General features: G+C 40.6%; 1 long non-coding RNA gene across 1 annotated transcript; it reads left to right on the forward strand.

Annotated features, from left to right (window-relative positions):
- The first annotated feature begins 334 nt into the window (after positions 1-334).
- LOC120746980 lies at positions 335-11,741 on the forward strand. The gene is made up of 4 exons (XR_005699003.1): positions 335-372; positions 459-1,028; positions 8,455-8,541; positions 9,688-11,741. It is a non-coding gene; the product is annotated as an uncharacterized LOC120746980 (long non-coding RNA).
- Positions 11,742-24,759: the final 13,018 nt, after the last annotated feature.

A 24,759-nucleotide genomic window follows, 5' to 3' on the forward strand; every position in this document is an offset into this window, starting at 1 on the left:
GTCCAGAGAGGGTCCCATCAGTAACATGGTTAACCTGACAGTCACTGGTAAGCTGAGTGTGTGGAGTTAGTGTTGATGAAGCTGTGTGTAAATGGATGAAATGCTGTAGTTTGTCTCTGTGTTGAGGTGGATCAGTGATCCTGCAGAGTCCTGTCCTCCCTGTGATGGAGGGAGATGACGTCACTCTGCTCTGTAAAACAAAGACCACTCCCTCCAACCTCCCAGCTGCTTTCTATAAAGATGGCTCCCTCATCAGGAAGCAGCCTACAGGTCACATGACCATCCAGCATGTTTCCAGGTCTGATGAAGGCCTCTACAAGTGTGACATCAGCGGTCATGGAGAGTCTCCATCCAGCTGGATCACTGTCACAGGTGACACACTCACCTGTCTGTGTTTCTGCAGCTTTCAACATTCACAATGTGACGACAACTTAATGACTGTGTTTGCTTTATTTTAGGGGAACACAACACCACACCTCCACCTACATCCACACCTCCACCTACATCTACACCCCCTCCTGATTCCACTTCCATCACTCTTCGTCCATCACCTTCTCCTGTTGTTCTCTCTGTGTTGTCATGTATTGGATCAGTGTGTCTTGTGTTACTGGTTCTGCTGGTGAGACGATCAGTTCACGGGAAACCTGAAGGTGAGACTCTTACTTCTCTTACCCACTTCTCTTCTGGTACCAGCAGCCACAGATTGAACCACCCAGACCCGGTCATGATGATGCTCAGCATTCACTTTCTTAGAGGCTTTACTAGGTCACAATCACACACACACTTCTAGAAGTTCAATAATATATCTACTGGTGTCCTACACCAAGGATAGCAGAATTTGGTAAATTCACTTGCATCTTTAGTCACAGACAATCAGCTCTGCTATCAACTGTATGACCTACAGTGATGTCTTCCATGTGTGTTTCATTCTGCAGAGAGTGCTGAAGACCACTCAGCAGTGACAACAGATGAGGTCACTTATGGGCCAATCATCATCAACAAGAAACAAGACAATTCAAATATGAGAGGTAAAGCTGCTTTTCTTTGTCTTCATCATGGTCTATTTCTGCAGCCCGGAACTTCGGTTATGTTTGGTTAGGTAGGTAGGTTTGTTAATTATGTTTACTATGTGGGTAGCATGCTAACCTTTCCTAAAAAGCTTGAAGCTGATGGGAATGTTGGGATTTTTATTGGTTATTAGACTTTATTGGCTACATCCCCATAATTTTAGAACTTGAAATTAACAAGATAATTATTTTGTTCTTGAAGATAACAAGTTGTTTGTTCATGCAAATAATGAGTTTGTTTTAACAAGGTCATCAGCCATTTGTTTGTATTTATTCATTCCCTAACATTTCAGGGTCCAAGTCGCAGAGGCAGCAACCTAAAACTGTGACTGTGACTAAAAAGAAGAAAAAGAATAGCCCTTTATTGTCACTATATATGTTCAAAAAGATTGTGGTGCTCCACACAAATTCTGCAGTCATTAAATTTAAACAGTAAGACAGCAGGAATAAATGACAAACAGGAGAAATGTATAGAAACCAAGATAAAGGCATACAATATAGAACAGGTTGCAAAGTGCTTGGAAGTAGTGCAAAGACAGTTCTGACTAGAGTTGGTTTGTGAGTGGCCTGAGTTTTGAGGGTTACTCAGACCATCGCTCGGATTGGTGGGTGGCTGGGAACAGTGTGCTATTGGGGATAGTGTTTGTTAAGAGTCCAAATAGCCCAGAGCGAGACATGGCGCACAGCGTGACGTGAAATAAGGCACATACCTTTGACATTGCGTGACCTGTATTGCTCGTCCACACATAAACGCAAAAAAGGAGTTTAAAAAAAATCTCAGTTTTCGGTGATTCGAAACGCCGTTTACGTTTGGACGAAACAGCTGCGTTTTCAAAAATACCTGTGTAGGTGTGGATGTAGCGTAAAAGAGTTAGTAGTTTATTTTCTTACTACCTGCAGATTACTTGTATTTGCTTAATTGTTTACTAAATGTTTGAGGTGTGAAATAAACCGCAATGGAGCAAAATATGGGTGTGTGTGGTTGGAGGATGTGTTTGTGCGTGCGTGTGCGCTGGCGCGGGGGTGGGGGGGACGAATATTTTTCTTGTAAAACAAAGGGGGGTCTAGCAAAAAAAGTTTGGGAACCACTGCCTTAGATCGCATCAAATACTCAAACCATCAACTTTAGAATGTAACTGTAGAAAATGCTGGGAAACAACTCCTCTGCACTCGCACATATCATCATTAAGTTCAGAATATACCAAGGTTATGTATTATCCTCAACTTCTTAATTTACTTACAAAGAGTTGCTATGGAATGCTCTCTTACACATCATTCAGAGTATAAATGTGTGTGAATGTCAGATACAAAGTATTTATGTACAAAGGAATCCAAAAAATCAATTTCAATCAGTGAAGCAACTTTTTCAAAAATACTCAGAGTACAAAAGTTCTATGTAAGAACCAGTCCGTTTACCATTACCAAATGGTTTCCAAGAAAGGGAGGGTGATCTGAACTGAAGAGTAGAGTTGCCAGAAGGCATACAGACAAAGAGAAAAACAGAATAGCTACAACTAAATGCATATCCACTGTCCAACAGGAACCATGATAAAGAGATCAGTCAGAGCCAAATATTTCCAGAAGATAAGACAAGTGTTGCGAAGCCAACTGAGTGGTAGATAGAAGTCCTAAATAGGTCCTACTCGTCATCAGATAACAAGCTGGAATAACAAGCAGGCCACAAGAAGAGATGGCTCCCATAGATGTAAAACACGGAAACTCGTGCACAGAGGTGTCCACCAGCGAGTCCACCAAACATGCCCGAGAGCTTATCCAGCACATAGCAGCAGGATGTAAGACGCAAGCTGGTAGATGGTACACAGAGAGGCACAGCCAAGCTGCTAGGATAGTATAAAGGAACATCTATTCCTCATATGGATTAGAGGTTCCAAATTCCAATGGGAGACACCCAAAAGGTGGTTGAGAACAACAGGGCTAAGGTCCTGTGAGACCTGATACCAACCAACCAGGTTGACAACGAGCAAAAGACCATAGATGTAATAGATGTGACAATCCCAGTGGACAGAAACATCACGAAGAAGGACCACAAGAAAATAGAGGCATACCAAGGGCTCAAAACACAACTGGAGCAGATGTGAAAGATAAAGTCCGCAGCGGCCCCAGTGGTAAAACATCCTATTTTAGATAAAACATCCTTCACATGTGTCCCCATCAGCCCATATACAGACCCTTTCCAAAAAATTTAAATACCATGGAAAAGTTTATTCATTTCCATAATTCCATTCAAAACGTTAAACTTTCATAGATTGTAGATCCAGGGCCCACAATTTAAATGATTTCAAGTATAATATGGGCTTCCAGCTCATAAAACCCACGAAAACAGGATTTCAAAAAATTAGAATACTGTGAAGACATCACCATTTATTTTTCAGTTTTTGCAGGAAAAATAAAGAAAGAAATTAGGATCACATCAAGTCAATCAGAATGTGGTAATTTCACAATGATATGTCAATCTTCAATACTTGGTTGGGAATCCCTTTGTCTTAACCAATGCCTCGATGCGCCGTGGCAGTGAGGCAATCAGCCTGTGGCATTGCCTCAGAGTTATGGAAGCCCAGGTTTCCTTGGTGTTTGCTGTCAGCTCTTCTTTGTTTTTGGGTCTGGTGGACCTCATTTCCTCTTGATACCCCCATAGATTCTCAATGGGGTCTACGTCCAGTGAGTTGGCTGGCCAGTCAAGCACTATGATGGCATGGCAGTAAAACCAGGTTTTGGTTCTTCTCGCGGTATGGGCTGGGGCCAGGTTGTGCTGGAAGATGAAATCTGCATCTCCATACAGATCCTCAGCAGAAGGAATCATGAAGTCCTCATAAAACATTCTGGTAGACTGTTGCTGTGACCTCAGATTTAAGAAAGCAGAGTTTACCAACACCTGCACCGGACATTGCATTCAAAATCATGGCTGACTGTGGATATTCACCCATCTTCCTCCAAAAACTTGGACCTTGAGTTGCGAATGAAAGGCACACTTTATTTTCATTGGGAAAGAGGACCTATGACCTCTGGCCAACAGCCCAGTCAATCTTCTCCTTGGCCCAGTTGAGTAGTGTTACGGCCCTAGCAGGGCCTCCTCCTGAAGGTGCCTGTGTGGGCGTGTCCCACCTCTTTTGCCTGAGGTGCCACCTTTCCCTGTTACACAGCTGACTCACATCAGTAATTAAAAGTATTTAAGCCCAGGGAAAGGTCAGCTCTGGGCCAGAGTGCCAGTAGTGTGGTTACAGCTTGTGAGCTGAGTGGGTGTTGTGTTTGCAGCTAGTGAGCTGTGTTTTTGGTGGTTTTCAGCTAGTGAGCTGCTCTCTTTCTTTTTGGCTTATGTTTTACTTTATTGACCAACGCCTGAGTTTTGTTTGTTTTCTTAAATGGTGATAGCGGCTTGTCCGTCTCTTTTAGTTAGTATGAATTGAGACTTTAATAAAACTCTTTAATTTACCCTTTTGCCTCCTTGACTCCTTTTTCTGACCCGGTCACTTTTGTTACTTCCCCCTCCCCGCCTAGACCCCTAAGGGGAACGTAACAAGTGGGGGGCTCATCCGGGATCGTTGAAAAGGGAGTTTTGAGTTGGAATTGGTTTTTGATTATCTTGGGGTTTTTTTTTCGCCTTTAGAGATTCAACTTCCCAGTTTAGTTAGGTGAGTGTCCAGCTGAGCTTCGTTTTAAGTTCTTCCTTCGGGCACTCTTTTGTTATTTTGCCTTTTTTATTTTCGGAGTAATCCTGGATGGGGATTAGTTCCCTGTTGGGGGTAGGCAATTCAGGGCTCCGGTTGCTGAAGTTCTGCCTTTCAAGTTGCCTCGAGCCCAGCACGCTCCAGAAGATAGGTAGGTAAAGTTTGTTGTGCTTAGGAACTGGGTAGGTTGTATTTGTTAATGTGTGTGTAGCAAAAGGTAAGTTGGTCAAGAAGAGTAAGTTGTTTGGTTACCATTAATTGTTGGCTAGCCTGTGAGAATTGGCACGTGTGTGTGTGGTGGTGGTTTTCTTCAGGCTGAAATGACATTCCAGTTGAATCAGCTGGAGCTGACGAGCACTGGGCCTACATTTGTTGATGAACAGGTGTCCAGAGGCTTGTTTATGAGCAATAATATCCACCTAGTTCCAGTTTTCTGTGAGTCCAGTGTTCAGAGCTTCTTTGTTGCATTTGAACGCATAGCGACTGCACTGCAATGGCCTCAAGACATGTGGTGCGTGATGTTACTATGTAAATTGACAGGTAAGGCTCAGGAGGTTTGTTCTGCTTTGTCGATGGAGGACTGCTTAGTTTATGAAAAGCTTAAAAGTGCTGTCCTCCAAGCCCATGAACTCATACCTGAAGCTTATAGGCAGCAGTTTAGAGGTTTGGAGTTGGCACAGGGTCAGTCCTACCGTGACTTTGCCAGGGAGAAGGCAAAGCTCTTTGATAGGTGGTGTTCTGCAAGCCAGGTTAACGATGTGGGGTCCATACGTGAGCTTATGCTGGTGGAGGACTTTAAAAACTCTGTTCCTGAGTCTATTGCTTGTTATTTAAGTGAACAGAGGGCTACAACTTTACAGCAAGCTGCCACCCTGGCAGATGAGTTTAAGCTGACTCATAAAGCAAGTGCTGTAGGACATGATATCCATTTGCACCATTGCGTATCCTGGACAGGTAAGAGTGGGCCAGCTAACAAAGCAAATGCAGTTATGGTTTTTAGATCTAGGCCCAAACTGTGTTCTTCTGTCACAAGCCTGGCCATGTGGTTGCCAATTGTGTCAACCTGGCACTCAAACAGAAAGCCCACTCAACGCAAAACGGGCCTGCTTTGAGAAAAGTCAGTCACGGTTCTCAAACCGACAAGGTTGCCCGGCCTAGTAAAAGGCTACACTTGGAGCATAATTGCTCAGTAGTGTCATGTAGTCAGTGTAAGAGGTCAACTAACCCTGAGCTGCCGCTGGTTGACCATTTCTCCGGTCCTCAAAATGACTTGCGGGGAGAAAGTTCATGTTTAAAACCACCATTCAGACCTGCACCCCTTGCTAACAATCATGTCTGTGTTTCAGTAAAGCCTGCTAGCTGCCTGCTGGGTTCTCCACATGTGATGGTTCCAAGCCCTGGCTATCACATGGGACACTGTTTCAAGGGTCTGGGGCCACTCTCTGTCAATGTTGTGAACCCATTGAGATGGGGTTGGCAACTTCCGCAGGAAATGCCTAACCGTTGCTATGGGGTTTGGTAGGTGGAAAGCCTGCAAGTAGGTGATGAAACGGTTATGGACTTGCTTTGGTTATCGTAGTAATTTGACAAACCACGGGTTTGTATTTATGGGAGGGGGTGTTACAGCCCTAGCAGGGCCTCCTCCTGAAGGTGCCTGTGTGGGTGTGTCCCACCTCTTTTGCCTGAGGTGCCACCTTTCCCTGTTACACAGCTGACTCACATCAGTAATTAAAAGTATTTAAGCCCAGGGAAAGGTCAGCTCTGGGCCAGAGTGCCAGTAGTGTGGTTACAGCTTGTGAGCTGAGTGGGTGTTGTGTTTTCAGCTAGTGAGCTGCTCTTTCTTTTTGGCTTATGTTTTACTTTATTGACCAACGCCTGAGTTTTGTTTGTTTTCTTAAATGGTGATAGCGGCTTGTCCGTCTCTTAGTTAGTATGAATTGAGACTTTAATAAAACTCTTTAATTTACCCTTTTGCCTCCTTGACTCCTTTTTCTGACCCGGTCACTTTTGTTACTTCCCCCTCCCCGCCTAGACCCCTAAGGGGAACGTAACAGTAGCATCCGACGTTGGCTCAGAAATGGTTTTGAAGCTGTGACTCCTGCCCCATTCCACTCTTTCTGGATCTCTGCCAGATTCTTGAATCTTCTGTTTGATAATCCGCTGGAGGCCACGGTCATCTCTTCTGCTGGTGCATCTTCTCCTGCCACATTTTTCCCTTCCACTAGACTTTCCATTGATATGCTTGGACACCACTCTGTGAAAAGCCAGCCTCCTTAGCTATGAACTTTTGTGGCTTACCCATCCACATGTGGAGGGTACCAATGATGCTCTTCTGGCCAGTTGTCAAGTCTGCAGTCTTCCCCATATTGAACCTAACTGAGACAACTGGATCAAAGTAAGACAATTCAATGACACCTGGGAAAACCTGTGCAGGTGCTTTGAGTTTAGTAGATGAGTTGTGTGTGACACTCAGTTTAAAACATCCATACCCTGTAAAATTTGGGCTGATGTCTTCACAGTATTCTAAGTTTTGAAATCCTGTTTTTGTGGGTTTCATGAGCTGAAATCCCAAATTATGTACAAATAAACAACTAAGATTTTTAAGGCGATATTTTTCAAAGGCACAAAAGGGGGACGTCACAACAATGTGATTGGTCACGTGCAATGTTGAACCTGGAACAACATTTATTATGATGATGTGGGTACAACTTGAAATTGTTTAGTTGTGGGCACTGAATCTATAATCTATGAAGGTTTAATGTTTTGAATGGAATTATGGAAATAAATGATATATGATAAATGATATTCTAATATTTTGGAAAGGGTCTGTATGTGTGTGTATTGTCAGCTAATCTACTGTTATATAAAATACTGAAGGCATCACCTATTCATTGTTGTGCTGAGGGCTTGTGCCACAATGATTGTGAACGATTAAAACTGATTACAGCATGTGTTCATGACCATGTTCATCAGTTCAGCTGTCAGTGATGTTTTAGGAGGAATCAAATATCTCAGAATTGTTTGGTTCACATGTGGCAGGTCTACGGGTTTTGGGACCGCATTTGGCAGTGACTAATGGCGTTAGCTCAGCTTCAAGTCCACCTTACCTGCACAAAATTTCAGGTGTGTTGTGACTTTTTGGCAGGACTATAAGTGAGCGTTAAGTGCCACAGCAGTGTTGATTTTAACTTAGTAAACAACTTGTTAGCAGGAATAATTCAATGTCACGAGATGTCTAAGGAGACAAACTCTTGACACTTAACCCACTTTGATACAATGAATTATTTTGACTTCTTTCTGCATGCGAAACCACAGAAGCAACTTCCTGTTGTTGACACCGGTTAACTGTAGCCTGACAGCGACGAGACCTCTCACCACAGTGTGTCCTGGTTTGGCTAACAGAAGTGTTCATGTTGTGAGAACGAGTTTGCTTTGCGCTCTGTGGTGAAGCGTCTCAGTCTGCATTAAAAGAAGATGGCATTTTTGTGGTCTTCTGCCTGCCATGTTCACAGAAACACCCACCGGTTCTTTCTGGTCAAATGTTTTTCAGCAGAGGTGGAAAAAAACAGTGAAAACCCACACCTGTGTATAAAGGTTAACACTTAATATCTGAATAAACCAAAATAACAATGTTCTATCACAGCTGTAGTATAATACTAAAAAAGTACCATTGTACATGCAATTATTTCTGTATGTTTCAGAGAGTGATTCAGCTGCTGTCTACTCAGCAAAGAGAACAGAAGCCATCAGTTATGGAGAAATAGCCGTCACACCAAAGAGGACCAGAGGTACAGCTGCTCTTTACCTTTAACTTTGGACACAGCCAAGTGAATATTTCCAGACTGTTTTCAGTCTTTTTGCTAAGCTTATCTCAACTTAATTCAGGATATTAAACTGTTCATCTCAGAAAAGTGGCTGTTTTTCTACTATTTTAAACAATTTGTAAGTTAATAAAAAAAATGAATGAAAATGAAATATAAGAGTTTCACATTTGTCTTGAGATATGTCTCCCATTTTGTTTAAAGATAACTCAGCTGTCAGTTTTTATTTGGTAAATACATTGTTTTAGTCATAAATAAATAAATAAATGAGGTCCAACGTCTGCTTAATACTTGTTCTACTTGTGAATGTTCAAATCAAACATTAATTTCAAATAATCAGTTAAAAGTTCATACAGTGACATATGCACCCCCACAGGCATTTCTTCTGTGCCAACCACTTTTCCACTCTTCATGTTATTAATAGTTGCCCTCACATCCTCATCACTGATTCTCTGCTCTTCCTGATTGAATAACCCTCCTCCTCCCTATAATTTTCTTGATTTTTATTATATTATTATATATATATTATATTATTAAAACCCACTTTTCTTAAACAATCAATGAAAATGACTGATGTGTTTAAAAAAATGGTTTGAAAGCAGTTGTTTTTTTTTTCCATTCACAACTCCTACAAGGAACTAATATGGTCATCATAGACATTACTTGTGGTGTACCACAAGGTTCAATTTTAGGTCTTTATTTTCTGTTTACAAGTCACTTGGTCAAACGTTAAACACCACATCTCATTTCACTGCTACACCAATGTTCACCATTACAGTCTCAAGCCTCACCGACTGCTCACCAAGTGAACACAAACAGAAAAAGAGAGAGCGAGAAGCTAGAAGTATCAATTATATCTCTTTTTAATTCCATTTTATGCACATGACCAGCTAATTGCTAAAGGTCTGTCTGTTTCAGGTTTGAGTTGAGTGTGAAATTTATTTAAGCAATTGAAGTGTGGACACTATGGAAGCTCTGTGATTTGTTTCTGAGCTGGTCCCCAGTAAAGACTGAACTGAGACTGTGTGATGCAGAGAGGTGGAGACTGGAGGTTTTGATTGAACTACAAAGCTTGTAATCATGTTTCCTGTTGTTTGAACTGTTTGTGTTCAGACTTTAAACCAGAGCCAGACGTCGTCTACTCTTCACTGAAGTAGTCCACCAGTCCAACCACTGATGTCCAGCTGCTGGTCTCTAACTGGTCCCCCCAGCAGCTCAGACCAGAGTATTCTGATTCTGATTCCAATAATTTGATGATTTCTGGCTGCTTCAGTCTGATCCAGCCCAGATGCTGAATACTAAGTTGCTCTCTGTACATTCTCAGACACTGAAAGTTACAAAAACTTGTGAATGGGAAAATGTGGCATACTGACTAAATTGCTTTGAGTGTCCAGTAGTGTTTTAATGTGACCTCATGGTGGCAGTGTTGTTTCTCTGTTACAATTGACAATGACAATAGATACTGTGGAATAAGTGTTAGAAAAAACCCCCATTAAAAATAATTATTATTCATTTAAAATTAAGCATTACATTATCGTTAAACTGACTGCTTCTTCTAACTTTTGGGCTATTAATATGTTTGTCCTCAACACCACACAGAACATTTCTAACCTGTTTTCTTCAACATATCTTTCTGTAGTGAAATTATCCAGAGATGATTCATAACCATCTGAATATTCATTTAACACTAACTATATTGGCTTACACCCAGGTTACCTGGATGGTGCAGGGAACTACTTCAGTGCTGCTATGCCTGTAATCCCCATGTAATGTACAAAAACTTTTTTTTTAATGTATCTTTTATTGTACCTCAAATTATAGCTTCATAATGATTACAGGAGTCATTATGCATATATGCTGTTGGTTAAATATATGCAGGACACAGATGGAAACTACTAGCTCGGGTTATTGGAGGGAATTCACATGGAAAAATTTCATCAGATTTTTTATAACACCCAAAATAAAATACAAACAAAAAGGTCAACTGACAGATGGACACTGCTGGAGAAACTGTGGGGAAAACATGGCAGATCATTTCCATATATTTTGGAAATGCCCAATAATCCTGTCATACTGGAGTGAATTGGTCGAATCAATTTACTTGGTGACTGGTCTCAAACTAAATTTGGATTTTTGTACTGTGTACTTGGGCGATATCCCATCAGCAGCCTCCTTAAAGGACAAAAACTTGATAAACATCCTGTTGGGAGCTGGCAAAAAAGCGCTTACCAGGAGGTGGCTGGAGAAAGAGCCCCCAACAAAGAAAGATTGGATAGGAATAATGGAGGAAATATATAGAATGGAAAAACGTACTTTTTTTTTAACCTCAAAATGGACCAATTTCATAAAAACTGGAGGAAGTGGGAGAGATTTGTTGAAGGTGGTAATGTGGGATGAGATATTCACGCAACTACTGGAAGAAGGAAGGTCTGCTAAGGACGTTTTTTTGTTTTTTTGTTTTTTTAAAGGTAGTTTATAAAAGAGACTGGAAATACCCCTTTCCGAATATGATCAGGAATGGACTGTAAAGTGCTGAGTGGACAGTAGTAAAAACCTAATGACATGGGACCTGTAAAGAGGTGGAGGGGAGCTCCCCCAGACCGAGCAGATCTGCGGGTTTCACTGTGCCATTAAGTTATTGTTAGAGCGTAGTGTCTTTGTTTGTTTTTTTGGGGGGGGGGGTTGTTTTTTTTGTTTTGTTTGTTTGGTTTGTTTTTGTTTGTTTGTTTGTTTGTGTGTATTGCTAAATTAAAGTACCTTTTTATAAAAGAGCTTATGAGGTTCTCAGTGGCCGGATATAATCTGCAATAAGACGTTATTTTTTAGCAAAGCCAAAGGAAAATAAGAAAGTACAATCTGCACAGAAATGAACATTTGTGAGATATAGAATGAATTTTGATTTTACAAACTTTTCCCTTCCTATTTTTTTCTGTTTCCATATCAAAGCTGAATGATACAGGGCTGGCGGTCCATAAAGATGACTGAGGCTCAAATTTTGTATCTCTATATGTAATCATGAGAAAAGAGGGATTTGTGTTTGGTCTAAACATACCATGAGAGTGAAGCGATGATCATGAGTTGTTTGTTTGGTTTTTTTACTGTTGTTTTTTTTTTTTTTTTTCATGTGGACGACTGTCATAATTACAAAACTTTTAATAAAAAATAAATAAATAAAAAAAGAGTTTCCTTAGTAACAGGTGACAGAAGATCGGTCAACAGGAGGACAAGTCCACGGGTATCTCCAGGGCCTGAAATCATCGCCTTATTTGGGAAAAGATGTGAGAAAGAGGAACTTCTGTGTCTGAACTCAGCTCTAAAAATTGTCTCATTGTCTGTACAAGATGCAAATGATGTTCTTAGAAATACAAAAATATGTTATAGAACGCAAGACTTAAAGATTTTGCTGTTTGTCTTTAAATCTCTGAATGTATTAGCTCCATCTTATCACTCGGATCTTTTAACAAAAAAACAAAAAACAAGTAGCCCTTAGGTCTGCAAATAAGTTGCTTCTGACAATGCCCAGAACTAGACGGAAAAACAGTGGTGACCGAGCTTTTGTGATCGCTACACCCAAACTACACCCAAACTCTAGAACAGTCTGCCCCTTCACATTAGGTCTTCACCAACACTCGACATTTTTAAAACCCGGTTGAAAACACATTTGTACTCTCGGGCTTTTAATCCGACTAGTCTTTTATATTCTATGCATGTTTACAATTTTATCTCTACTATGTACAGCACTTTGGCTCAACCCATGTTGTTCTTAAAAGTGTGCTTATTAATAATTTTGTTTGTTTGTTTAAGTGAATGAGTGTTAGTATTATATAAAAATACAACTAAAATTAAACAAAATTTGATGACTTCTTATGCCCAATTTCACTGATTTGAATGGTTTTAGTGTTAAGTCAAAGGAAACCTTGTACATTGTAAGAGTCATAATTTATTTTGTCTACATTTGTATTGTGGTCATATCTTTGGTGTATTCAGTGAGTCAGAGTAGAACATCATTGACATATCAATATTTTATCAGGAGCATACCACATATTTATCACAATGTAGAATAATTGCAATGTATAGTTGTTGTTAATTGCTAAATTTACAATATAAGTTACAGTATGTATATTAATTTTTCACTACAAGACAATATGAAAATCTTTACGAATTGTAATATGGATGGATTATGTAATATGAACAGAATAAGATGATAGACTGTAATCACATTTTAATGTTTTTTATTGGGTACTGAGAAAGTTAAACTCTCAAAGCCAAAATTAAGAAATCAATGCTTTTTTGTGTAGATTCAATATTTTATCATATTTTCTTACATCATCCTGTTTCACAGACATTTCCTCTTTAAGCAAAACTGTTATGAATGTGTTCATATTTGATTGTGTTCCATTAAAATAAGTTTAAGACAATAAGAAATACCATATTTGTCTGTGAAACAGGATGTTGTAAGAAAATATTTCATACACACAGATATAGCACTGGACAGCACTCACAGAACAGCTTGATCTACATAACAAATGACATTTATTTATAAAAAGTTGGTCTAACAACAAGAAAATGTGAATTTTAGCAGCTCTCCTGTTAGCAAACACAGATTTAACTGTTTTAATAATAAGAGTTTAATAAGAGCAGCTCATATTCAGAAGTGAAGGAAGAAAATCAGATCAGAAATCAGAAATGTAATTGGAGTGAAAAATTATTATTTATTTGTGCAACTGAGTCATGTCAGTTTGTTGGTTGTGGTTTCGACATGAAGAAAACCACATCAGGGGGCGCTGCAGCTCCCTCAGCATCCTCGGGTTTTGCTATAATTTCAAGTGTTTGCTGACTGTATCAACTGTAAATGGTTTATTTTCTAGTGTTGATTCACTGCACGCACAGAGGAACAATGTGACCTTGTGACGTTGCTTCTTGGTCACACTTTGCTCCTCGTCTCTTCTCTCCTGCTGAGTTTCATCACATTTGTCCTTCTGTCTTTTAACTAACCATGCTGACGTGTTTCAGTGGAGGAATAATAAACTGGAAAAGAAGCAAAATTTTCATTATCAGTATCTGGTTAATATCCAATTAATCATTTAGTCCTTGATGAACGTACTTTTACTGAAGCTCATATGATGATATGCGCTGACACACCCAGAGTCCAGCTGTACCAACAACAAACAAACACTGCCAGCTGAACCAGTCTGACCAGGAAATGCAAAACTGTGGCTTTTCTGAAATGTGACACTCTTTATGTGACTCACTTCACCACAACCACAAAACTGTGTTTAGAGATTCCTTCAGATCTTTATAGAGGAAATGTCAACATTCAGAATACTTGGAAACAGAGTTTAACAAAGATTTTTAGCCCTGAAAATGTCATGTATGTATATCCTGAACTATAAGTATGAGGGCACAAAATGATAGACATGTTTAACCAACACTGCTGTTTATTGCAGGGGTATGTAATTCCCAATATATATGTAGTATTTTAAAACCTTTAATAAATGATTGTACAAATCCTCAGCTGATTCTGAAGTGGTCAGGTGGGAGGTGCTGTCACAGATTTTCTGTCTGTGAGAACTTATTTACACAAACTTTGTACAGATGAAAGTAACAACACTGTTACATTCAACACTGTTGAGTAAAAGAGAAAGTAGTTACATTTGACTGCTCCTGGTCACATGACGACCCCACAGCAGTTAGTGCCCCTTATTTTGATTTACAGAGTTTTACACCCGGTGCCCCCTCCTGACAGTCCAGCAGTGATTTGTGTCTCCAGCTGGAATCAAACCTGCAACCTTGACATCAGTCAATATCTGGAAATACAGTATACTTTAGAATAATTCCTTTGACATTTTCTGTAATGTGTGTGTTTAATATAAACTGGTTTTCTTTTATTTGTCTTCTCTTATTAGTGTCTATATTTGTTGGATACAAAAACAACTTTGACTTTTATTATTATCATTTTGTCATGAGACCCTTCATTCATCATTTATCTCAACTCTAGACACACAGACAGTCTACAAAGTCTACACATCCACCTGTGCCAGAGAATTAACTTCCTGTTGCTGTCTCCTCTCTGCTACTTTAGGTGTGTTTGTGGTATTTGTTTGTCAAATACACGGCTCAGATCCAGTCAGCTGAGTCAGTCCGGGAATGCTATGAAGTCAAACTGGTCTAATGTGTGTCGTATTAAACAGCTGACAAGGAAATGTGGGTTCGATTGTTCACTGGGGCTGTTTAGTGCAGCCAGAGACCAAATCGTCAAAGTTTGTTTCCTTTCTTTTTTCTATTTGCTCTCAGTGGATAATTTTTCCATCCTGATGATCAGAAGAGCGTTTGAGGGTTTCAGAGATCCTTCAGAACAACAGTAAGTGTTTAAAATGACGTCTTTCAGTCTTTTAGTTAATCTGACAGGTTGATGAAGTCTGTGAGCTTCAGTGGATTAACAGATTGTTCATGTAGAAAAAGTGAAGACAGGAAGTGGAGAACTCAGTTTTGTGTTTTTGCCTTCATTTCTTTTAATTTCTTTCTCGTCTCGAGCTGTTGCGGCCTCTCCGTAATTATAATATATTATAAAATATAGATATAATTGAAAACTATCAAAAAAAAGAAAAGAAATGATCGTGCACCCTGTCTCCAACCCACGGATGTGACGTCCGCTAATGTTTGGGTGGAAGTGTTAGCTAGCTAGGCTGCGGAAATGTGTCGCCGAACATCTTTTTTGTTTTTCTCCACTTTGCTGTTTGTCGATCTCTTCGTGTTTGTCTCTGCAGGTGAGATTTAACTATGAGAACCCAAAATCACTTTCGCTCTGACATAAAGACTAAGATGGATTATGAATTATTTTTATGTAACCCAGCAATGAGTTACAGTACGAAATTCAGCTTTCAAATACCACCTGTGAAAATCCCCAATAATCCTGAATTCACCATCCAAGATGGCAGCAGTGCCTGTAAACATTAGTAAAAGCTTGAAATTTAAAATCTTGTTACGTTTATTTAACCTCAGAGGTTGTTCTGTGACGTCACTCCTGAGCTAACTTCCTTCCAGTACAAGTCAGAAAAGAAAACATTATTTATGTTGCTTCTAGCTAACTGGAGTCCATGGATGTGGATGGACAACAACGACCGGTTACATGTTGGAGATCTCACTGATTTGTTATTCTGCTGGTTTTCTATCTGTAGCTAGCCGTACAGCACAATGCTAACACAAAAGTGAAAGTACAGATTACACGTTTTGGGTTTGATACTGTTTGTGTGCACTGCCTCATTTTGTACTTCTATTTGAAATAATTCTGACTAAGAAGCAGAAATTGCTGACTTCGCATTTCGGATGGAAGACGCTACTGATCTGCACTGCTACTGTTTGTGAATCGTTAAATACGCTGCACTCTGAGAACTTGGTCTTGTACTGCAGAGTTCAACATATAGAGGGCAGTGTTGCCAACTCCTCAGTAATGAAATTCGCTATTGGTTGTCCTAGAAGTCGCTAAATGACATCATCGCCTAATTTGCATAATTTGTCATGCTAATGTAATTGTAACCTACGTTGTTGGAGACAGAAATAATGGAAGAGACATAAAGTGAGTAAAAAACGTCCAAAAGGCAGTTAGAATTATTTAACTACAAATTACATTTCTTTTAGCAATTATTGTTTTTTTAATGTCACAATTCCAACCCTGCTACTGGCAACAGTGACCCGAAATTGGCGCTCTGGGGGAGTTACTTTGTGTGTGTGTGTGTGTGTGTGTGTTTATTAGTTATAAGTTGGCAACACTGATAGAGGGTGTCTTAAAGTTATCTAGATTCATGTACCCAAATACTGTTGATCAGATAGACAAGTAGCATTTTCCTTGTGTGGTCATGAAACAGTCGCCCTGAACTACTCCAGGATGCACTTACATGTTCACATGAAACAGATGTGTTGGCAACATCAAAACAGTCACAGTGATTAGTGTAACAGCAGCTGATTGTGCAAAGGAAGGATAAACTATACAAGGTCATTAAAAATATGTAGAGATTATACATAAAATCTGCTGTAGATAATCAGATGTAGAGGAAAGGCTCTGTACTGTAGTTCAGTGTAAACGTGCTGTATAAATGTGTGCACGTTTTGCTCAGTGAGACTGGAGAAGAGCTGTTAATTAAATGTATCCTATTTAAAGGAAGGAAGAAAAGCTCACAAACACTTATTGTGTGAGTTTTAATTCCACAGTTTTATCAGTAAGACACATGAATATGATGGATTATAGTTGAGGCTGGTCTGCTACCTGGATGCTTCTCTGTTCAAAGTTATTCATGAGTCAGAATAAGATGCTGGACGTCTATTGACCCTAAAGGACACCATCCGCTCAAAAATAGCAACAGTTGTGTCTAAGACTTTATATTGATTATAGAATATTGATGATAATGCTGGACGATTGCTCAGTCAGTAAGTGGTTATTTCATAGCTGTTTAACTACAAATCTGTAGTACAGAAAACCCCAAATTAACCCTGAAGTTACCGGAGCATGAGGATATCTAGATTCTTTGTACTGAACATGCCTCGTTTGTCAGTGTCGTCTGTATCTCTCCAGAGCCGTACAAATGAACCACAACTCAAGTTCTTGTGTGTGGTTGCACAAATGTGCTTGTGATTAATATCCTTCAGTGTTTAATCACGACAGCTCTGCTCAGCAGGTGGTGGCATCACCTCTGAATAGAGGCAGCTGCTGCAGCAAAGCAGTGGCATCTGAAGCTGCCACTCTAATGCTGCTTTTATGCTTCAGTGCAGTAATATGAAGGCAGACTGACAGCTCATCTACCTGCACAGTGTTTGATGTTGATGGAGGCAGTGTATGTGGTACAACCGGTCTGTGGGAAAATCTTCCTTGTGCTGTTTGTTGATCTTCAGCCAACCACAGAGAAGAGTCAAGTTATAACACACAAAGAGCTGAAGTGAAAACTAGTGTCCACTGCAGCCACTCTGTGCTTTTTTCTGCATACTTGTGCTGACCCTTAATCAGTATTGACCCAACCCAACGGTCATCCTTGTCCATTGATGTGCAGTTGGGATTTTAAAGCATGTTTGCAGTGGGTGAAAACTTCTCTGCATTTGCTGTCCAAACAGAAACACGTACCCAGACGGGAACATTGTGTCTGAGCCCAAACAGTAAAAGTCAGAAATTTGTTCAGACTGTTGCTTAAAGTTTCTGTTTCACCAGTAACATGAGATCTCAATTAGCTCCTTATTTATTGTAGTTAGGTAACAAAGTGAGACACCTTTCTATTATAACAACTTTTAAAGCACTGTCAGTAAAAATGAGGTTCGGCACAAGTGACCTTCACTCTCATTGCCTGGTGTAGAAGTGAGTCGTTGTTTTTTGACCTTTAACCTCTCTGCTCTGTGTTGGTTCTTGTTTCAGATCAGAAAATCATCCCAGCTGAACCTGGACAAACGAACGTCACTTTGCCATGTCGAGCTCCAAACAACAATAACATTATTGTTCTAGACTGGAGCAGAGCTGACCTGGGAGAGAAATATGTGCTTCTGTTCCGCGATGAGCTGTTTGATCCAGAAAATCAGCATCCATCTTTTAAGAACCGGGTGGAGCTGCAGGACAGACAGATGAAGGATGGGGACATGTCCTTGATTCTGAAGAATGTGACGAGTAATGACACTGGAACATACGAGTGTCGTGTCATCCAGAGAGGAGCAAAGCGCAGGAAGAGAGGTGTTTTGAAAAATGACCCCATCAGCATCGTCACACTAAGAGTTGTTCCTCCAGGTGAGTGAGTAGAGTTGAGTGTGTGATCAGAGGTGAAGCTGCTTCCTGGTTGTTGATGTTTGTTTCTAAAGATGTTGTTGATGAGACTTTGTAGAAAGCAGCTGGTCTGAGTGATGTGATCAGAGTGCAGTAGATAATGTCTGACAGCAGTTTGAAGAGGAAATGGATTCTGTTCTGTTCTTCACTCATCACCTACCTGACAGCTGACACCTCACACCTGTTTCTCACCTGCAGGTCAGACAGGAGGAGACACAGAGGATGGAGGGAAGGAGGCTGGACATGTTGGACTGATTGTTGGTCTGTCAGTTTCTGCTGTGCTTCTTGTTGCTGCTGTTGTTGGTTTTTTGATCTACAGAAAACATAAACAACAACAGAGTCAGGATTCATACCAGCCTCCTGTTGAATTTCAGCCTGTTTGAAATGTCAGCTTAACTGTGATGTTTTTGCTTTGCTTTCAGTCGTGTCACTGAAAATGTGGAAAGACAGAAATCAGTAATATTAAACATTTAGCAGGTACCTGTCAGACACGTCCAGATTTTGCATTTAATTTACATTTTTCATCAGAAAAGAGGAGAAAGTTGTTTGCAATATAAACAGTATTTGTCTGATATTACTCAGGATCCTTTGATCACATGTTGCTGGTGTTTGACTCGTTTTAAATGTAATTTCATTAAAATGAAACCAAAGAAAAAAACTTTTCTATGTAGCTGCAGGTCCAACATTTCCTCCCTTTGACCTGGAACGATTCAGCCTTATTGAACTTTACCTTCCATGAAGGAGACACTTCAGTCTGTTACTTTCCTTTATATATTTTCCTGACAAAGATCCACATGTGTTAGTACTTAATGTGTGTTTTGTTTGTTTGTTTTATTCCAACATTTCCTGTGGCTGTACTTTGTTTTTTAATCAGAAGCTCTGACTTCCTGAAACTGTTGATGCAGATTTTGTCACCTTGAATGGATCCAAAATAAATATAACCATGTGTAAAACTGTTTCTGCTTCTCATAATTACAGACCTGCCTCTCAGAGGTAGTGGATCAGAATCGTTGGACAACTGGTCAATTACATTATTCTGTATTCTTCCTCCCTGTTACATTGATAAAACTGCCTCTTTTTTGATCAACTACCTCTACAGTGCAGGCTAACCTGGAGGTTAGCAGCTCACAATATGACCTCACATTTCATAGTTCTAAATCAAGGAGTCCGGCTACTTCACCAGAACACAACATAGACACAGTAGTCCTGATGCTCAATCAAGAGTGATTCTGTTCATCTGGACATTTTCAGTTTTGTCACTCATCCAAGTGACTTCTTCAGTCTCAGCTGAGTCAGAAATCAGGAAGGTTCTGGTCCAGATGGACCGGAGCCTCCTGCCTGAAGGGAACAAATCAAGCATTCTGTGTCCAGCTGACTGCAGGTTTTCCCAACCTTATAAACAGTACATTTGCACAATGACTGAAACCAACATCACTGCATATCATTAATATGCAAATTGTTATGACCAGTAATCAAGAACCACTGATCAATGGCCATGTTAAGTCTAATTGTTGAATGTTGCCATTGTGTTTCTTAAATTTGTACAGTCTTAGTTTAAGCAGTAGGATCAAAGCCATTCCTTTGATCCTGACCACCTCTCCAACCAGTCTGTGCTGGGGGAGGTTTTATTGTAGATACATCCTATCTGAAAGATCTGTTTCTTTTGATGTAAGCTTCCTGGGTTTACGACCCTTTGGTCAGCAGGAGGTCTGACACACACACACACACACGCATTCTCACATAACACACACACACACACACACACTCTCACATAACACACACACACACACTCTCACATAACACACACACACACACACACACTCTCACATAACACACACACACACACACACACACACACATACTCTCACATAACACACACACACACACTCACATAACACACACACACACACACACACACACACACACACACACACACACACTTACAGAAGTTCACACATATACATACAAATGCTTTGTCTCAGAACCAAGGGGGCGTGGCTTTGTTCTGACGTGTTTTGTGTGAACTGTGTCTCAATAAAAAGGGCAGCAAGGGAGGTCGTGGTCGAGGTCATTTTCGTGGTGGACACAGGCCTCCCTTGCGCAAGTGTTTGATCGATCGACTGTCTTGTTTTCTTCATGATGAATAAGTCTCTAGAATTGTGGAAACACAGACCCAACAGGCCATGAGTACCATTCACAGAGAACGGTGGAATAGCTGCAATCACAGCATTGTAAGATGGTGACTGATGTACCCCTAGGCCCCCTCCTCAGTATTTAAGGTTTGACATCATCATGCACTGGAGCACAAACTGGGTGTCATCAGGACGCTACAACACAGAGCGAACACCATCTCCACAGACACAGCGACCAGGGAGGCAGAAGAACATCACATCAAGAAGGCCCTGAGTAAATGTGGTTATCCCAGCTGGACTTTTGTCAAAGCTGGGAAGGCGCCTAAAGAAAGCTCCAGCCGATCCAGGAGAGAAGGACAACCGCTGCTCAAGCGAAAAACTGTAGTGATCCCGTATGTGTCAGGAGTATCGGAGCATTTGAGACGCATTTTTTTCTAAACACCGGGTCTCTGTGGCTTTTAAACCCAAAAACACGCTGTGCCAAAAACTGGTCCACCCCAAGGATCGGGTCCCCCGACACAAACAGAGTAACATAGTGTACGCTGCCAGAAAGATTGCCAGGATTTATGCTATGTAATGTAATGTTTATGAGATTGGGGAAACCTGCAGTCAGCTGAGGGTGAAAACGTCTCTTGGATGAGTGACGAAAGGTTTCTCCTACTGAAAACGCTACGTCCAGATGAACAGAATCTAATTTAGTGTAGCACCCTCAAGGATTGACGTACGGACGATGTAGTTATAAAACAGGGTTTATTCTGGTCTTGGCAACCTGTGAGAACTGCTCACGGACAAAACAATAAAACAAAAACATCACATCAAAATGCGCTCTTGTACGTAGTGCCAATCAATCAAAAATCCTTAATTACAGAAAATAAACATTTAAAATACACAAACCTCATGAGCTGACATCCAGGAGGTGCTAAATAGTCCTTTATGGCCTTGTTGCCTTATCTTCCATCTTCTTTGTCAATTATTTCCACTCTTTAAACGATATTTTCTCCATGTGTGGAGCTACCTGTGAGCTGCAGCATGCAGACACCATGTGCGCTAGCAAAAGAAAAGTGGCTGGGTGGAGACCCAAACAGCAAAGCTGTACCCTACACAGTTCACCACCAGAGGGCGCAAAGGAACAAAATCCAGACATACAGCTTAACAAATATCAAATGCAACAAACATCAAATGCAACAAAAATCAAATGCAAAAGACCGTTACATTAGGGATAGACATGTCGGTCAACCAGCGAGGACTGCGCACCATAACAGAACAGGTAACTGTTCTGTTATGGTGCGCAGTCAGGATTGAGTAAAAATAAATCAAATCAAAAAATCATAATGGAAGGCCAAAACAAAAACATAAAACGTTTTTAACTCCTTTTTAACATTGTCATCAGAAATGATACAAAAAACCAAGTAGTTTACAGAGTCCTCCTTTCTCCATGGTTTAGGCTTTTCAGCTGGGGCCACACCTCTTTCAGACTCTTCTATATTTATACCCCAAAAGTTGCCTTTTAAAGTTAAACCTGGAGGTTAGCAGGTTAACTATGACTTCAAAGTTCAACTGGATCTAAATTGAGTCAGGCTACCTTTACCAGTACACAACATAACATAGACATGGCAGTGTGTGTGCATGCTCAATCATCCAGATAAGTAAATCCCAAAAGGTTGATTCTGTCCAACATATTTGTTTTTAATATGAGTTTAGAAGAGTTTGACAAAGAAAACCCAAAAGATGTTTCAGAAGACATTTTTCCTTGTATATTAAGGCTCGTGTACTTGTGCAAACATCAAAGAGCATCAAACTCAGTTGTGTTGGAACCTCACTTTGATGATCTGCTTGTATCCATGTTAGTATTTAAAGTCCAACATCTCCCTCTAGTGGTCATATATAAACCATGTGTGAGGATGGTGTTAATGTAAAATGTGAATCATAGTGTTCCAGTCAGTCATCAGTGTGTCTCTGCACAGCTGTAATTAAAATGTGTTCAGAGCGCCTCAGTGTCTGAATGGTTCCAGTTCAGCTCCATAACATCAGCGTCCCTGGTTTGATTCCTGTGTTTCAGCTCGTATCTGCCTCTCTCACTGAGGGGACGTCCACTACATGGACATGGATTTGTTCATCAACCAAACCACAGATCAGTGACACCAGAGGACATCTGATTTGTTTCTGATTTTTCTATCCAGCTGTGTGAATTGCCAAATGTCTGAGCAATCTCATTCCATTAAAAGATACATGTTTACAGTTTGTATCTTCCATTTTTATAAGAATTTAGTTACCCACTGTGTTTGAACCAATAGAAAAGCTGGTGCTCAGAGGAAGAGGGCGGGCTTTACTTGGTGTCAGTGACAGAAATGAAAAAAAGCTCAAATGAGTGAGAAGGACGATGAAGGAAACATCTGTGCTGTGTCTGCTCTGTAAGTAGAATCTCTGTGTTTGTTTGAATTCTTGTACTTTGACTGTCTGCTCTCCTGATAACTGATGATGGAGGAGAAGACATGAAAAACAAATCAGGCTGAATTCAAGTTCAAAACACCACGAGGACCAACTGCAGGTCTGAACTGACTCTTTATCTTTGCTCAGGAGTCGAGGAAACACAGCAGGCAGTGAAAAGCTGAAATTGAAATGAAAGCCTTTATTGTCATTATCCACAGTATAACAAGATTTAAAACAGCTCCATAAAAGTGCACATGTACTTAGCACATTATAAAAAATATGCAATAATATGGCAAATGGCCTGTATTTGTATAGCTCTTTACATGGTCCCTAAGGACCCCAAAGTGCTTTACACATCCAGTCATCCATCCATTCACACACTTTGGCCTGGGGTGGCTGGGGCGCACTGACAGAGGCGAGGCTGCCGGACACTGGCGCCACCGGGCCCTCTGACCACCACCAGTAGGCAACGGGTGAAGTGTCTTGCCCAAGGACACAATGAACGAGACTGTCCAAGCCGGGGCTCAAACCGGCAACCTTCTGATTACAAAGCAAACTCCCAACTCTTGAGCCACGATCAACAATAATATAACTATACAAATAATATAAATAGAAATACACAGCCAGCCAGAGAATTATGACACAGACAATTTGAGTAAAATTTTTAGTGCAAATTACTTTTGTGCAAGTTTGAGCTTTGGAGAAGAAGCTATATCCGAGTCTGTTTGCTCTAGCCTTGATCTGAAGCGCCACAGGGCAGTAGGTTAAAAAGATGGTTGTGTACTTGAAGATGTTTCTGGCCCTGCTGAGACAACGGGAGTTATAGATGGCAGACAAGAAGAGAAGGGACAGCCAATGGTTTTTCTTGCTGTTTACCACCGTCTGCAGTCTCTTCTTGTCTGCCTTCGTGCAGCTAGCGTGCCACACTGCCACTGCATAGGTCAGCAGGCTCTCAGTGATGCATCTGTAGATGGTCACCAGCAGTGGGGTGTTTCTTGGTTTCGTTCTTCATGAGGAATAAGTCTCTAAACTAGCGGGGCCTGTGGAAACACAGACTCAACAGATGAGTTCCTTGGTCTTGCAGATGTTAAATGAGAGGTTGTTTAATGCACACTATTCTCCAAGTTTCAGGACCTAATCTCTGTAAGCCGCTTCATTTCCCCTGTGATCTGCCCCACTACTGTTGCGTCATTGGCAAATTTGTCAATGATGTTGTCTGGGTGAGTGGGACTGCAGCCAGATGTGTAGAGGGAGTAGAGTAGTGTGCTTAGTACACAACCCTGGAGAGGGCTGATGCTGAGAGTGCGAGGGGAAGAGAGGTCAGGATCCAGATTCACTCGCTGACAAAAATAGTGGCGGGAGCCACCCACTTGCTCTTGGATAGAGGATGTACAAATTTGTCTTTCAGTCGTTTACTCATTATGTGGACACACCTCTATAGTGAAAACATGGGTTTACTGTAGTATTTAAAAGTTGTAGTACTGACCTGTACTGACTGTATAACAGGTTTGATAAACTCAAGCTCTACTGTGACCCTGAAGTCGATAATTCTGCAAAAAAAAAAAGAACACAATGTTGCTGTAGAAAATCAGAAACGTGAGTTTGTGTGTTTGTCAGCTGTTTGTGTGGAGTTGTTCTTTATGTTCACCTCAAATCGACCTGAGTGTCATTTCTCTTTAGTTCTGATCTCACTGCTGAGCTGCACAACAAACCAAGGTCAGTAACCTTCTTCTGTCACAGTTTAAACCTGAGTGTCACGGTACTGGGTCGTGTGACCCAGTGTTTGAGTTTTACGTATTTTTTTTATTCATTTTTAATCTAGTTAAA

This window comes from Simochromis diagramma, unplaced genomic scaffold (assembly GCF_900408965.1).
Source record: "Simochromis diagramma unplaced genomic scaffold, fSimDia1.1 OVJJ01000410.1, whole genome shotgun sequence".
NCBI classification, from domain to species: domain Eukaryota; kingdom Metazoa; phylum Chordata; class Actinopteri; order Cichliformes; family Cichlidae; genus Simochromis; species Simochromis diagramma.